Below are 15,876 nucleotides of genomic sequence, written 5' to 3'. Positions count from 1 at the left end.
AGAGTATGTTGGAGATGGGGGCTAGGGACAGAAACCCCCCCACAGTGTGGGGCAGTGGGGGGCAGTGGTGATCGCCTCTCTGCCTGGCAGTAGCTGGTGAGTTCTGGGCTTTTTTTTTCAAAGAGCTGGGAGCTGGGGCCAGGCAGGAAAGCCATCGACAGGGCTGGGACAATGGGCGGGGGATGGGGCCAATTCAGAGAGTCAGTTGATTCGGCAGCAGCTGAATCTCCGAATTAGATTTGGCCAAATTGATTTGGGACAGTGATTTGAATCACCAAATTGAATCACTGTCCCCCAAATCGGCCGAATCCGAATCCAAAGCGAATACTAGCCACTTTGCACAGGCCTACTGTTCACCATTATTTGTTGGGCAGTCAATACATGGAAAGTCTTATAATTAATTATTTTTATGTCTTTAAAATATGGATTAGTCAGCAAGCTCCTTTCTGGAAAACTCTAATTACAAAGCAGTTCAGTCTGTCTGTAACATGTTTTTAATTTCCAACAATGTATTCCATCAAAAAAATCATCTGACATTTGGCTTTGTGGAAATATATAAATTGTAACAGGATGCTGGCGTGCTGGGATTCTAGGGCTGGCAGAGGCAAGGACAGGCTGGTGAGATTGTTGTCTGACATGCAGGGTGCTCAAAAGAACTCCCCATTCAGTGGGAACAGCGTTTAGGCAACCGGGTCAGCTTCTAAAAATCTTAATAACATTGGGAAAAGAACAGCATATAAATGTTATGCTAAGTAATAAGTAAATACTGATCTAAATTGTGGCTAGTATTTACCTATTCAGAAGTTAAATTTATTATCCTTTAAAAATGCCTGGGTGGTTATAATAATATTAATCCCATTGCTTATTTATTATTTCTTCCAGAATTTATGAAAAAATATCCTATCCTTTAATACTTTAAAATATATGTTAACATACCAGCTTGTAGCTGCATTTTAGCCAAACTCTGTTTTAAAACCTCTTTCAGCTCCCACTGAAGTTCATTGGCTTTCATAGTAGTAGGTTCAGCAGCCCACTAATACTTTTAAACTTGACTTTTCTATACTGGAATTTTATCTCTGTGCTTTAAGCATCATTGTTGTGCTTCTATAGTTTCTTTCCATTTTTAACTAGGATGCCCAGTTGCACACAATATTGAATAAATGATAGCAAAAGAACTGGAAATGAAGACATAAGCAGCTAGATCCACAAAAACTATGGTGCTGAGTATTTTGTTGCCTAACTCCATAACTTAGATTCTCAAAACTCCTACTCAGCTGCTGCCTAATCCTGGAGCCCCTTGCTATCTATGGGTGCTCTGGAATGGGGGAAGGGGTAACTCTAAGTAAAGCACCGTCATGTCTTAAAAATGCTTAAAAATGCTTACACCCCATGCTTAAAAATGGTGGCGGGGGTGAGCTTTAGTTCAACCAATGAGCTTTAGTTCAAACGTCCATGCCACCATTTTTAAGTGTGGGGATGCTAATACCCAAGATGTAGGAGGCTGCTGTAATGTAGTAAGTGCCACACTCCAGCAGACTCAGTTAACTCTAACTAACATCGGAGCAGACTCTGTGCTCGTGTAATGGCACCCTGTGTTTCTGATAGTATAATCCTAAATCCCATGCCTCTGTGCCCTAAAGCTTAGTGGCTAGGGCACACTCTGGAGATGCAGAATATCTGCATATGTACTGTTGATGTCCAGAGATATTCTGGGAATCAAGAACATTTCAGAAAACCAGTCCCACCATAATTAAATACTCACTAGCAAAAATACAGGTACATTTTAATAGTAAATTTGAGAATACAGTGCAAATGAGAAATAAATGACTAAACAGTATAAAAACAGTATCAAGTAAATTATTAAAATTTGTAAAAGTTGCATTCATCTTATTAACAATCTTATTAACATGTGAGAGAATTTAAAATGATTGCCTTATGTCCTAAAGTCATAAAGAAGCTCTAACAGGTGACAAGCCCATTAGGGAAAAGGACTTCTTACCTAGGTTTAAAATTAAGTTTTAAAAGAGCGCTTATCTTGATCCATCTGTAGATGGGCTCTTCAGCAAGAATTACAGATCACAACTAAAGAATAAAATTCTGAGGTGAATCCAGATTTGTGAACCCAGATTTTTACACTCTATTGTCAAGCTCAGAGTTGCTCAAATGTGGCCCACAGAGCCACAGGTATTCAGTCCACAGGGCTCACCAAGGATCAGGAAACTTGGCAGCAGGGAAGCAGTAGCAATAAATATGCCCACCCTCTCCACTGTCAAATTCCCAAATCCCAAGGTCATGCCCCCTTACCTTACCCCCATGGTTGGATGAGGCCAGGCCCCTCCTCCTGGGCTGGATGGGTCTGGATCATGTTCTCCCCCTTTCCCTGCAGCGCTGGGTTGGGGTCAACTCAATCCCCCTTCCCTGCTGCCCCGCAGGGTCAGGTCAAGCCTTCTTCCTCCATGGGGCTGGTTTGGGACTGAGCCATGCCTCCTTTCTCCCATGGGACTGAGCCATACTGACCCTGTGGGGTTAGGCCATGTCCCCTTCACCCATGGGGCCAGGTTGGGCCTGGGCCATGCCCCCTCCTCCTAGTGGGCTACTGATAGTCTGGCTACTGCCCATCTGGCCCGCCAGCCAAAAAGGTTGAAAAAGGTTGAGTGCTACTGTTCTAGCTCAATAGCAAAAGACTTACTAAATATGGTCATTTAAAAAATATTCCTAATAGGCTCTGCTCTAATTACTTTTTGTCCCTTGTCAAAAACCAACTCTAACTGGTACATAATCACTAAATGTACTCTGAGCAACCTTTAACTTACCTCTTTTAACTTGTCAATCTAGAACTTCCTAAAATTGTTTTCACCTCTGACATTCTCTTGCTTGCTCATTTCCTCTGCCTCTCCTTCTCTTACCCAAATTTAGATCAAGAGAATGCAAGCAAATCCTGTAGCATATTATAGTATCATTGGAAAGTAGGGCTTGAAGAGGCCTCACAAGGTCTGCTAATCAGCTCCCTGTTCAAGGCAGGATCATCCATGATTAAGCCACTTAATCTAAGTGTCCTGGTAACCTACTCTAGAAAATTTTCAGGGATGGAGAATTCCACAGCTTCCCTATGTAGTCTGTTCCAGTGGTTGACCACCCTTATAGATAGAAAGTTCTTTCTAATTTCCAGCCTAAATTTCCTCTGCTTGAGGCCTTTGTTCCTTGTCTCGACCCTTATGGTCACAGAGAAAAGTCCATCTCCTTCCTCTTTGTAATCACCCATCTGGTACCTGTTATCAAATCCTCACTCAATATTCTCTTCTCCAGACTACATATCCCTTGTTCTTTCAGCTTTTTTCATAAGTCCTGCTTCCCACGCCTCTAATCATTTTTGTTACTGGCTTCCAGGCTCATTCAGTCTGTCTACATATTTCTTGAAGTGTGGGGCACAGAGCTGGACATAGTACTCCAGGTGAGGCCATTAAACAGTTTAGGGCATACTATAGCCTACAACATCCCCTCAAGTAGATGAACAATGTGATCCTGTGCCTTCCCCAGGATAGTAAGTACAAGGAGTGAATATAACCACATGCACTCTGACTGCATTTCAGAAGACAGGGCTGTCTTAGGCACTTGAGCTCAGAAAAGTGCTCTCAGCCAGGAATCCCAAGTGAAGGAAAGGGCATCTTCATAGGATGAATGTGAGATAAGACTCTCTGAAAGGGACTAGATCTGCAAAGCTCCTTTCTGGCATGTGAACCCTCCTTTTTCTGCCTGGGAAGTGACAGAAGGCACATGAAGACACTTCTGCACCTTTGGCTGGCTGATACAGTTCAGGCAGAAGTGGGCAGCTGTAACACTGCCTCCTTTATTCTCCCATTACAAGGAAGAGGGGAAAAAGACCTGCCCTTAGAGGGATATCAGGGAAAGGCCTCAGCGCTAACCCCAATAGTGAAGGAGAACAGAGCTCCTGTCAGAACAGCTAACACAAATAAATTATCAGGATGGGTACTATACACGATAGGATGTTGCAGAGGGGAAGACCTTTGGTAAAAGACCTTGCACCAGGAGACTTTTAGGAATATCAGCTGTGAGACATGCTGTATCCAACAAGTCAGGCCCTCTCCCAGCAAGGACCTGTCCACTAACAAAACATCAAGGTGTGGCAGGAAAGCAAGGTGGGGAACCTGGGGGTAAGAGGTGAGGGTAAGGGGTAAGGTAGGGGGACCATGAAGTCTGCATCATGTCTGCGGAAGTGTGTAGTGGTAGACAGTCATAGTGCCTTCTTTGAGCACATTTCATGCCGTGACGGAAGAGTAGACCTTGATTCTTCAATTTAATAAAAATGACCCTTTAGGATTTGCATGAACTTGTCTATATACTGTAGGAGATTCAGTATTAGGAAAAATACTTGCCCCTCAGAGCTCCTAATTCCCCATGGACTCAGGAAGCTACTTCTCTGGAAGTCTGAGCTCTGATAGTTCTTTATTGTCTAAAAAGAGCTAAAGGCTAATTCTTTTTCATGTCATAGCTTTAACAATTAAAAACATAGATGTCAGATTCCAATACAGTTTTTTATTACATTATAAACAGTCCCAGTTGTCAACTATGACTACTATTTTAAAAAAATAATGTATGCCCAAGCTTTGTTAAGAATGATATCTAGCTATATTTTAAGCAGTGAAAGAAAGCCACTGGTTTATTAGTACAATCCAACAGAATATTAGGTACCAGGTCTGAAATTTCAAAGTCTCAGTTTAACTTCTCTGAACTTTTTAATTAAATTTTCAAAAGGATTTACTGTTAACTTTCTAGATAATGTAATTGGTGTCTTAAGACTAAGTGCTATTATTTTGTGTAAGTAAAACATTTATTTTTCACAGGAAACACAGGGATTTAAAGTCTGTTTTAACTGCAAAACCTCAATACAACCAGAGTTATATAAATTCTAACAATAACTCCATAATTCAAGCCGTGAAGTAAAAATGTCCTCAATATAATTTCCATAAAAAAGTGGTTAGAATTTTGTCACTGCATTCCTAATATTCTTTAAGCCTCTGCTTCTGCATCCTTTTCTGGTATTGCCACTATACATTCCCAGGATAAGGAGTGAATAAAACACTGCATGATCTTCAAACATATTGTCAATATTTGCACTGAAGACCACACAGGAACACCTAGGAAGTGGGAATGGTAATTCTAGATTTGTCTTTTTTTATACGTTTAAACTGAACTGAAGCCCTAAGCAGAGCGCTCTTTCTTACCAAGCCAAAGTAGCATAAACAGGTGGATCTGCATCTGGTTATACTGGGGTTTAATTTGGCCCAGTGTCTCTCTTAGCAGATGTAAATCAGAAGTCCTAACTACTTGCAAGTATTAAATAATGCTTTCTGTGAAAGCTGGGGGATTAACTCTGGCCTCATTCCAGTTCTGATCTGCCTATTTGAATTCCCCTAGCAGCTCCAGTTGTATTTGTCTTTTTTATTCACTTCCTGTCTTAAATTGATTCTGAGGCTGACCACTGTTATACCATTGCCGCATTTCAGCTGCAGGTGGCTGCATTTCAGTGATGAGTGAAGTGATCCATACATGCAATTGATTACTTCAAGTCTGTAAATGCTTTAGGAGTGCCTTGAGTGGCATGTGTTACATATTAATTATTAATATCATGGTGAAATGAAAATCTAGTTGTATTCCTCCAAGCAAAACCTACTAGCATAGAAATTCACTTTATACTAGTAGTTTTTCTATGGCAGGGAACTTTTCAAGGAACGGGATGAAAAAAAGAAAAGAAAAGAAAAAGAAATATTGTTATGGAGCAAGATCCTGCATTGCATCATTGCTCTGGTAAACCAGGAGAGGGAAACACAGGAACTGAAGCACAAATAGAGACTGGGATTCTTGGGAAAAAAAGAAAACAAAACTTGTGGCCACAATAATTTTGTTTTTGGAACTAAAAAAAAAAAAGAGGGGGAGAAAGAAGACACATATGCACACATGCCTGTCATTGAAGGCAAACTTGTTTGTGTCTAACATATTGGAGAAATTGTTCAAGAACAGTTCACGCTAGAGAAAATATTACTTTTGTAAAGCTGCCAAGATTAGTGTTTTCTCATTCATGAATCAGGCTTCTTTGCTCATTTGTGGTTGTTTTTTTCTCATCTGTTTTTTTTCTTCCTACTGTATATACAGAGCAAACAACCACCATCAGCAGCCCAGGCAATATCATTGTTTGTGCAACCATCAAATCTAAATAAGGATATGTCTACATTGCATAGTTATTTTGAGCATTTGATACCCAGATCCGAGCACTTGAGTTAGTTCAGTGTAAGGGGCATTCCCGCTGCAAAGCCCTGCCCATGTTACTATGTTCTTACTTATGTTTTTATGTTATGTTTCGGCACACATCCATGGGGGCATATCTCTTGGTGCTTTGTGCTGAATGTGCTAGGGTCCTTTCACAATTATTTGTGTTAATTGTGGGAGAAACTTGGCTGCCCTCCAAAAGCATTGTGGGAAGGGCACTGTAGGACTATCACCACTTGAGCGGTGCTAAAAGCATAACTTGGGCTTTAACCCAGGCTCTCAGATGCATTAGTAAGAATGGGTTTATAAGCATGCACCTTGACAATGGTATTGGGAGGAACAAGTCACTCAGTACTAATGAAAGAGATTCCCCAGCAGAAAAAGAAACTATGGGAGGGCAAAAAGTTCATCTTCCCCCTAATTTCTAGGCAAATGAGAAAAGCTTCTCTATGCCTAGAGGCCAGTGTAGGAAAGTTGCTGGAGAACTTTTACTGGAGGAAATCACACAAGATATTGTACCTGGCTGCAGTGGAGTCTCAGTGTGTGGGTGGCAAGGAGCTCAGTTCCATGTGCTCTCCACCTCACAAGCAGCTCCACAGCTTCCTGTTGTGGAGGTTTTCTCCCCCCTTCATATGTGGCTTTGTGCAGAAGGTTAGCCTTTCCCTTCGATGACGTATTTGCAGCCTGTGTACAGTAAGTAGCCTTGTGTAGTTTGCACACCCAAGAAGGCTGCATATAAATTTGACTCATAGACTCTGTAGGGTGGTGTTATGAAGCCTATCTCAATTAAGAATAATTTTGCATTAGTTAAACAGGAGATGACATAGTGCATGATATTTTCCATGTCATTCACCAAGACTTTGAATGTATCTCATTCAGGAATGAGGACCAAAGACAATGTTATTCTAGTTCTTTTTGGAATATATTTACCTACCCTTTGTGAATATATATATATGTATTCTGACCATTTTAATTAATATTTATTTACTCAGAAAGGAGTACCCTACTGGCTATAATAGCATATTTTTTTGCATCAAAGTGGCATGTTTTTTGGCAGCCTCAAAAAAGCATGAAAGAACATTCTCAGATGAAAATCTGAGCTCACAAGCAAAGGAATAGGTCTAAGTTTCAGTGATTTATAATCAGAATAATATACCTACTCCCTTTGCTTGTGAGTTTGTGAACTAGGGTCAACATGAGGTCAAGCTATATCTTACTGAAATGTAGACAAGTGTGACGGAGTCATTAAATATATCCCTACTCCTTTTTTTGAATCCTCTTGATTTATTAAGGTCGAACATAGCAGAATGAATAAAAGCATAGATCAGAGTTCAGATTTTCATCTTTATTGGGGATCAGATCTGGATAGCAAGGTAAATGCTTTGTGGTTGAATGACTGTCAAGGAGTAGCTATTTAGGGAGATTAAGTAGCTCAATGTAATGCCTGCGTAAGTAATCTTTTCAATGACTGGAAGTCTAAGTGTTTTGACCACTAAAATGAAAAGGTACAGAAGTCTGATATTACAGGACATGAAGGAGGAGGATGGGGCTTCCAAAATTTTATTTTGGAAATATTTATCTTTCTCTGTCAGTCACCATCAACAGGCATTTGGAATCTGTCAGCACAACAGTATTATAGTTATTTCAGCTACAGTAAAGTAAGTTTGTTTTACATTTCAAGGGATTTAGTTAAAAATTAGTAAAGAAAACACAATGCATAATGCCCATTTAACATTTTGGATTTACTTGTATAGGTCAGGGTCAAATGACTTTATACATTCTCACATACAACATGGATATTACATAGGATATATCATTGTTAAGGCACAGCTATTTTTTTAACATAAATTGAAGAGAATTACACAAATGTTTTATCATGTAGCTGCCACTGGTAAACAACAAATGTGCCCAAATTTCAGTTTGCTTCACAAACTGCAGATTTTATCTGGGTATCCAGGATGAATCATAGTTTAGCTAACTTTGAGGGAAATGTTGGATAGGCAAGAAGTGTAAGCCCCATTTTTTTTACAGAAGGAGTATGTGGTTTTTATAAGCGCAAAAACAATCTAGATCACGAACCTCTTATTGCAGTTCAGGTTGCTTGTAGGGTTTTCACAGGCTGTCTAGTTACAATGATACACGATTAAAATTCAGAACATAAAAAAATGCTTTGATGCTACAGTGATACAGATTGTATGGTACGACAATTACTTTAAAGCTTTTTTTTTTTTAATATTTCAAATAGACCCTACACTAACTTATTTGGAAATTAAGAAAGTTTACAAGTTTTGAGACCCTACACTAACTTATTTGGAAATTAAGAAACTTTAAAAGTTTTGATCTTCAGTGCTGTATCTGTTAGGGAACATTTTGTTTAGTCACAAAATAAAGTGCATTTGGTGGGCCCAAGGAACAGGCACACGAGTCCCAACTGACTCATTTGTGTGGGTGTGTGGATCTTTCATCTCCACACCTTCGTTCCAGGACACTATTTACTCCCTTTATGCACCCCTCAATGAGCAGCTGCATACACATTAATTACCCTGATGCTTGGAGAGCAGACAAGTAGCCTTTTCTGTTCCTACCATAAATGCCACTCAATGAACCAGCCACTAGGTCATGCTCAAGTGCAATGGAATCTGTTTTTTGCCTTCCCAAACATCTAGCATCACCTCCACAATGACTTCAGTTTCTGTCAATCCAAGAAGGTTGTTGTTTCACAAATACAGTTATTGTTGGCACAAACAAAATCCCACTTATAAATTTAATAATACATTTTTAGCAGCCATGAATATATAATCCTGATATTTTTTTCAGAAGCAGACCTAGATTCAGTTGCACAATTCACCTTCATTAAGATTTTGAGAAGTTTCTCTCTCCTCTGGAAAATGACTTGCTTTTTGATTACTAGTATTGAATAATGCAATATTGTAAACAGCTTCCTATATTCATTTTTCTGAAGGATCATTATATCACCTAATCTTTCCCTCAGGAAGAAATAAATGTACAAATTCAAGGTTTGCTGCATTTTTTATCCATTTCCACTAAATATTTTGCTCTGCTATGTGACGTTTTTGGTGAAATAGGTCTATTTTGCCATAAAAGCATTTTTAAGTAATAATGGTCTCATTTTAATAGAGATACCCATGTCTGAGAAAATATTAAAATTCACATTTTAAAAAATTTTTTGGTGTATAAATAGCTATTTCTTATAAATATAATGCAAAATGTGAAATATGGGTATTAAAACTATATGAAACGAAAGAGCAGAAAACTGGACAAAATTTCATGCAATAGTAATTATGATTTTTTTTTAACAGTTCATGTGTCATTGTAGCTCTACACTGTAGCCTTTTGTATGAAGAAGACGAACAGGCATATCAGATTGGAACATAAATCCATTTACCTTGAATATGTTTTTATAGCTTTTCCTGCAGTGTTTTTGGAAATTAGTGAAGATATTTGCCTTGAAATAAGACTCTTAATGATGGTAGGTTTTTAAATTAGGAAAGTGATGCCTTACCATTTTAACTTTTATTTGAAGTGCACAGCACATCCCAAATGGCTGGGCACTATTGGCTTAAATAGACATTACCTAACCCTGTTTGTGGACTTTGATGAATATATGAAGAAATTAATTTACCACAGTCTTTCCACTGGGTTAATCAGTCCTATAGAATGACTTCACCTTGATGATCCTGCTTACTCCAGTTAGGGTGAGCTGTCAGCAACTTCACTTTGAAAATGCTGTGGCTCCAGGGAAGCAGAACATTTTTGACACCATTCATCTCCTTTGGGTGTCTCCGCAGAGTTGGTGGCTTGTACTGCTTCATTTTTAGTCTTCTTATATTGAAATTTAAAATTTGGAAGCAACAAAGCAGGTGAAAGAAAAATAGCAGTAGTGATCCTGTATTGGTTACAGGCTCCAAGGGAAACTGGTCCAACATTATGCTAGGAACTGGACAAACATACATTAAGAGCTGACCTGTAGTTTTAAGTTAACAAGATACACAAAAGGCAGGAAGGTAACCTGAGACACAGGGAAGTGAGTGATTCTTAAGGTCCCACAGTTGATCAGATGCACAGCTAGGAATGGACACAAGCTTTTCTGAGACCCAGTCCGGGGCCCTCACCAGTAAACCATGCTGGACCTCCAAGCGTCACTGTTCTTTCATCTTTTTATCATATAGTGAAATTGGGTGGATACTTAGATATATGAAGAGATGCACTGCTGAACCTCAAACAGCTGAAGGAATTGACACTTGAAAACAAAATGTGGAGAAAGTTGGTCAATGCGGTGATTAATGTTGTTTTATGAATGGAGTTGTGGAAAGTAAAACCTGTGATTGGTCATGAATTCTTTAATGACCAAGAACTCTGTTAAGACCCATTTGATTGCTAGGAGACACCATGGAAAGCTGGTTCAAATGTAAGAACATAAGAGTGTTGAGTTTTGGTGGTGACAGGGGGTTTTATAGACCGTGCAGAAGATGCCAGGAAAGGTCCTGCAGGTCATCAGGACCTATAGGGAGTCAGGGCTTCCAGTAATGTGGCACTGAGCCATCAGAAGTCATAGAACCCAACAACTTCTGAGAGGACAGTCTGAATTGAGATCTGCAGTAAGACTTCCTTGTGCCTGAGAGGGTATGGGGGCCACTGCTGGATGGCAGTAAAATGCATTAATGGGTTTTTAACTGTAAACAATAAAGTAAGAGTTTGGTAACTTAATTTGGAGTGAAGTGCTGGTGATTTGGTACCCCTGAAGCAGAGGAAGAGCACTAGCTATCTGGATTAGTGGGCTGCTGGAGACTGAGTCCTTGGAATATGGGAGCAGAGGCCCACTATACAATCTGCATTTGAGGAGCATTGGGATGTAAACAGGTACCTAAGTCAGGGGTGCAAGAAATGGAAAATTAATTGCTTCTTTAAAATAGTTATTGCACAGTATTATGCAGATATCTAGATATTATCTTACATTATGTTAATCTGCGCAAAATGTTGCTGGAAAGCATAGTAAAGCAAAAGAAGGGATGTGTCTAATTCATGCTGTACATTAATATCTGTGGTGATGTTACAAAAATGTTATGAAGAGTTGAACAGACTTATTTTCTTTAGCTGAGTGTAATTATAATATGTTGGCATTGTCCAAGAGAGATTTCAGAGAGAGAGAGAGAGAGAGAGATACTAGGGGAAGCCTTCTAGCAATTTTGTTCCTTGAGCATTTTCTTAAAGATACTATTCCTTGCTTTACTTGGTTATCAGGCAAAATGAAGTAATTATCTGAGACACAGGATGCTTGATGATTGTGGTCAATACACTTCCTGGCTTGAGGGGAGAATTCTGTTTTTCTCATGAAGAAAATCTATTTACATTTTTAGTTTCTCTTGGTAGTTGTATTGACATACATACATATACATATACGTAGGTAGATATGGTTTTAAATGACTGCTTCTTGTCTGTTTAGACATACCAGTCATAGTTTGTTGTGTTTAGGATTTACAATGCAAAACAGACTTATAAATGCAGGCTCTTTAAATTTCAGAAGTTAATTCTATGTTTCCTGGTATATCAGCATTTTCTATGTTTCCAGTTAGGCTGTTAATTGATGTGTCCCAAATAGAGTAAAATGTTAAACTTTAGAAGCATTCAATAAAAAAATAATATCTAAATGCAATCTAAAAGTTTCCAATAGTATTTGGATTTTTTGTTAACAATGCATATCTAATCTAATCTAACTGACTATACCATCATGCTCTATGTGATCTGGGTACCACTGTCCAGTACTGTGGCAAGGAAGTTTGGCACCCAGGGCAAAGCCCGCAGTGGTAGCCTGCCCTTACCCCATGCACATATCTGGGGGGTTCCCCCCCATGCTTGCCCAGGAGTGCATGCAGAGGTGCGAGCCACCCTCCTCCCGTCCCTGAGCCCCTCCTGAATGAGCCAGTCGTGGCTCCATCCTGCACCCCACCCTGGCTGGGCAGTGCTTGTTGGTGCCCCTTCGCTTCGGTGCCCTCGGCAGTTGCCCCCCCACCTCCCCCACTTGCTACAGCACTGCCACTGTCTGTCTTCCTTTAACAAATTTTAGCATAGTTAGGGCTGCTTTAAGATATAACTTGAGGCTACCCACAACAGCGTATTTTTCTAGATAGCTTTCCTCATCATGAGGCTACAGTTGCTGTTTATTGGTGGCTTGATGGAAGGAAGGGCTTATGATCACTCCCACTCCTCCTGCCCTCGAAGTTCAGTGGAAGGACCTTTGCTATCAGAGGTTCGTAATTCCATGTTTGTGCCTCTCCTTGAACATTATTCCTGTGTCCTAAAACTAGACTACTCTTTGAGCAAGAGATGAAGTTGATGTATGGAAATGAGCTCAGATGCTCTAGCCCCTGTCTTCGCATAAAGCCAAATGATGAGATTTAAGATGTGAGTTTTAAATGTTTCATTATCACTATATGTCCAAGTACCTCCTGAAATTGTCTACGCACCATTTTGTCTGAAGAGATTCTCTAGAGAAGGATAATTAGCAGTTGTCTCTTACTCAAAGGATAGTGTACCTTTTGTTGTAAGATTTGTACAGGGCCTAGCTCTATGAGCTTGGGGCTTCTAAGCACTGCTGAAATACACATAATAACAACAATGAGAGTGCCAGATTTTGAAAGAAAATTTAAAATATGGTATGCTTAAAATATAAGAAAATTGCTAGCATCTTTACCAATGTCTCATATATTTGAAAGAAGTTCATTTCCAAGCAGAGTCAAAGACCTGCTGGAGGAGCTTGCAGCTCATAGAGTTAGTACTGTTAAGATACACCACTTTCTATAGTCAGTGGCTCACAAGGGAGGGGGTGGCTTGTGACCAAACATCTGTAACAGTTGGTTTGACTAAGTGTAACCTTTGGGACCAATATCAACTAGGGTTTGAACTCATATCTTGAGAGCTGTAGCCACATTAACTGCTCTGCCACCATGCCAGTTTTGTTTATTATGTTAGTTTAGATCTTCAGGTCAGAGACTGGCTCTTCATATGGTTGTATAGCTCCTAGTACAATGTGGGACCAGTTTCACTTAAGGCCTCTAATACACAGACTCAATAAGGTTCAGACCTTATCTGCAATGAGAAGTATTCAAGGACTATGAACAGAGGCAAAGAAGAGTCAAGGGGACTGCTTTGGAGTGGGCCTCATTAAAAATGCTTATGAACATCTGCTGATTTGTGTTGCCTTGTGGCTCTGGTTGATTCACGCTTTGTGATGGCTCTGGACAATCACTGTTTACTCTGGCTACCCCTACAGTCCTAAACAAGCCACATAAAAAATAATAAACTTTTTGCACATCTACTGGGAAATGCTTTCAGTCTCCGTGATTTGGTGACAGTAAGGGAGCTCATTCCAATTTTAGGGATTCATCGTGTCTTTAAATTAGGAAAGTTGCTGATATGATCACAACTCATAGTTGGAGACAGCTGATTATTGCAAGGAAGTCAGCAGAACCCCCTGTCCATATTTTACATTACAAAATAATAATTTATTTAAAATATTTTAAAGAATCAGTTCATTTCTTGGTTTATGGAAATTCAGGCCTGTTAGGTTGCTTCTATTTTTTCCCCAGTATTGTAGTCTTTATCTTACCTTCTTAGCTGTCTCTCTCAGAGCACTAGTTTCTGACAAGTTTAGGTTATTTCTGAACTTAGGGTAACTACAAAAAGTAGATATCACTTTTGTCCCTGCTTTGAGAACTTACTTGGACAGTCCTGTGACTTCATGTTGTACTTAAGCAAATATTCTAAATGACTGTCTAAGGCTAGGTATAGACATTCAAAAAGCCTGAGGCTGAATCACTCAAACATATGTGGGTTTCTGTAGGAGGTGTAAGTTAGATCAGGAGTGAACAGAACAGAAGTTTGCACTTTGGGGGAGGGGGAACGGGGGAGGGGCATGCACGCTGTTTGCCCTGGTTGAGACTAGCAGGTTGGGGGTACCTGCGCATACCAGCCTCACCAGTCTGCTAGAGATTGCCAAGCACTACCAAGTCAGTGACAGGCATCTCCAACCTGGTTTGCTCCCTGTCACTGCACCTGATGGTGAAGCCATGCGGGGGGGTGGGTCTCTCAGTGGGCTCCCACACACCCACCCAGGGACCACCATGCCCCTGTGACCCAGTGTAGTGCCAGGGAGCCATGATTGAGTCCACTCCCTGGCCTCCTGCATTAGCAGTCAGTGTCAGTGACAGGCATCTGCAACCCACATGGCTCTCTGCAAGAGGGGGCTAACAGGGACCCACAAAGATGCCTTGGATGCCAGTGGATAGTGATCTACCTTGATTTGCTAGCAGGCCTGGTAGTGAAGTTCAATTCACTGGTCTAACTTAGATCAATTAATTATGACACCACATAGATCCAGGTCTATCTTAGACCAGGAGCCACCATATTTAAACCAGTCTATGTGGTCTGAACTGCTGTTCTGTTATGGGTATAGACTGGTTACCAACCACCTAAACTGGAAAAAGTGTAATGTCTGTACCTGGCCTAATTCTTATTTCACAGATTCAGTTCTATAACATTGAGGTCCAGCTGGTACAAAGGAAAGCAGAATTGGCCTGTGTTTAAAGTTTAAGGCTGCCTTCTGCTAAGCAGCATAAAGCTACAGAGGACATTCAGATGAGGCTATCTGTATGTTTAGATGTGAAACACTGCAAACACATCAGAAGAAATGAGAAAAAAAAATGTCATGTGCATGTAATTTATCACAACCAAAATATCTCTGCACAAAATTCAAACCTCATCAAAGCTCATTAGCATATACTAATGTATATTCCTTTTGTAGGAAATGATATAACAGTAGCCTTTAAAATATCAGTCTATGAGCCACTGCATTAAAATCTTGCTCTAAACACATGGGCTAATCTGTGGTATCTTTAGATAACAGGAGTGATACCAGCTAAAAAAAACAGATATTTTAATGGCTTCCAAAACTTTAAAATAGCATACTTATTATTAAATAATTTTTATTAGTCATGAAATTAAGTCACACCAAATCATTATTAGCAGTTCCCACAGGAAAAATATCCCAGGCAGTCATCCCAGGCCTCTTTGTCTTGACAAGGCCCCAATTCTGCAGCATTACACAGGTGGTAGTGGCAGCCATCATGCTGTGGGTCCAAGAGTGTCCATTTGCACTAATGTCTGATGCCCATCAGCTTTAAATGGGTACCTGGTAGTTTGAGAGAATGTCGGAAGTGGCAAAATATGATCCAAACCGTATAACTCCCTTTCATGATGTTTGCTATGGAAATGGGTATGCCTTAACCACACTAGCCCTATGAGCCATGTAAGCTCAAGCAGAGTTTTGGTTTTATATTTAACATAAGGGCTAAGTACATTTGGGGACCTTATGGGGAGGTTAAATTGGTTCAAAATGCCTGCCCAATATCAGATAAGTCAGGATGGGGGGACTGACAAGGGGGTTGGAGGTATGCTGGAGGATGGGGGGAGGTGTGACCCATGAGGGGTCGGGACAGGTGCAACCCGTGGGTGGGGTGGGGCAAGGCAGGACATGACTGGTGGGTGGGGTTGGGGGGAAGATGTGACCCATGA

This window comes from Gavialis gangeticus, unplaced genomic scaffold (genome assembly GCF_001723915.1).
Source record: "Gavialis gangeticus isolate Ggan-Ray unplaced genomic scaffold, GavGan_comp1, whole genome shotgun sequence".
Classification (NCBI taxonomy): domain Eukaryota; kingdom Metazoa; phylum Chordata; order Crocodylia; family Gavialidae; genus Gavialis; species Gavialis gangeticus.
This window is presented reverse-complemented; position numbering follows the sequence as displayed.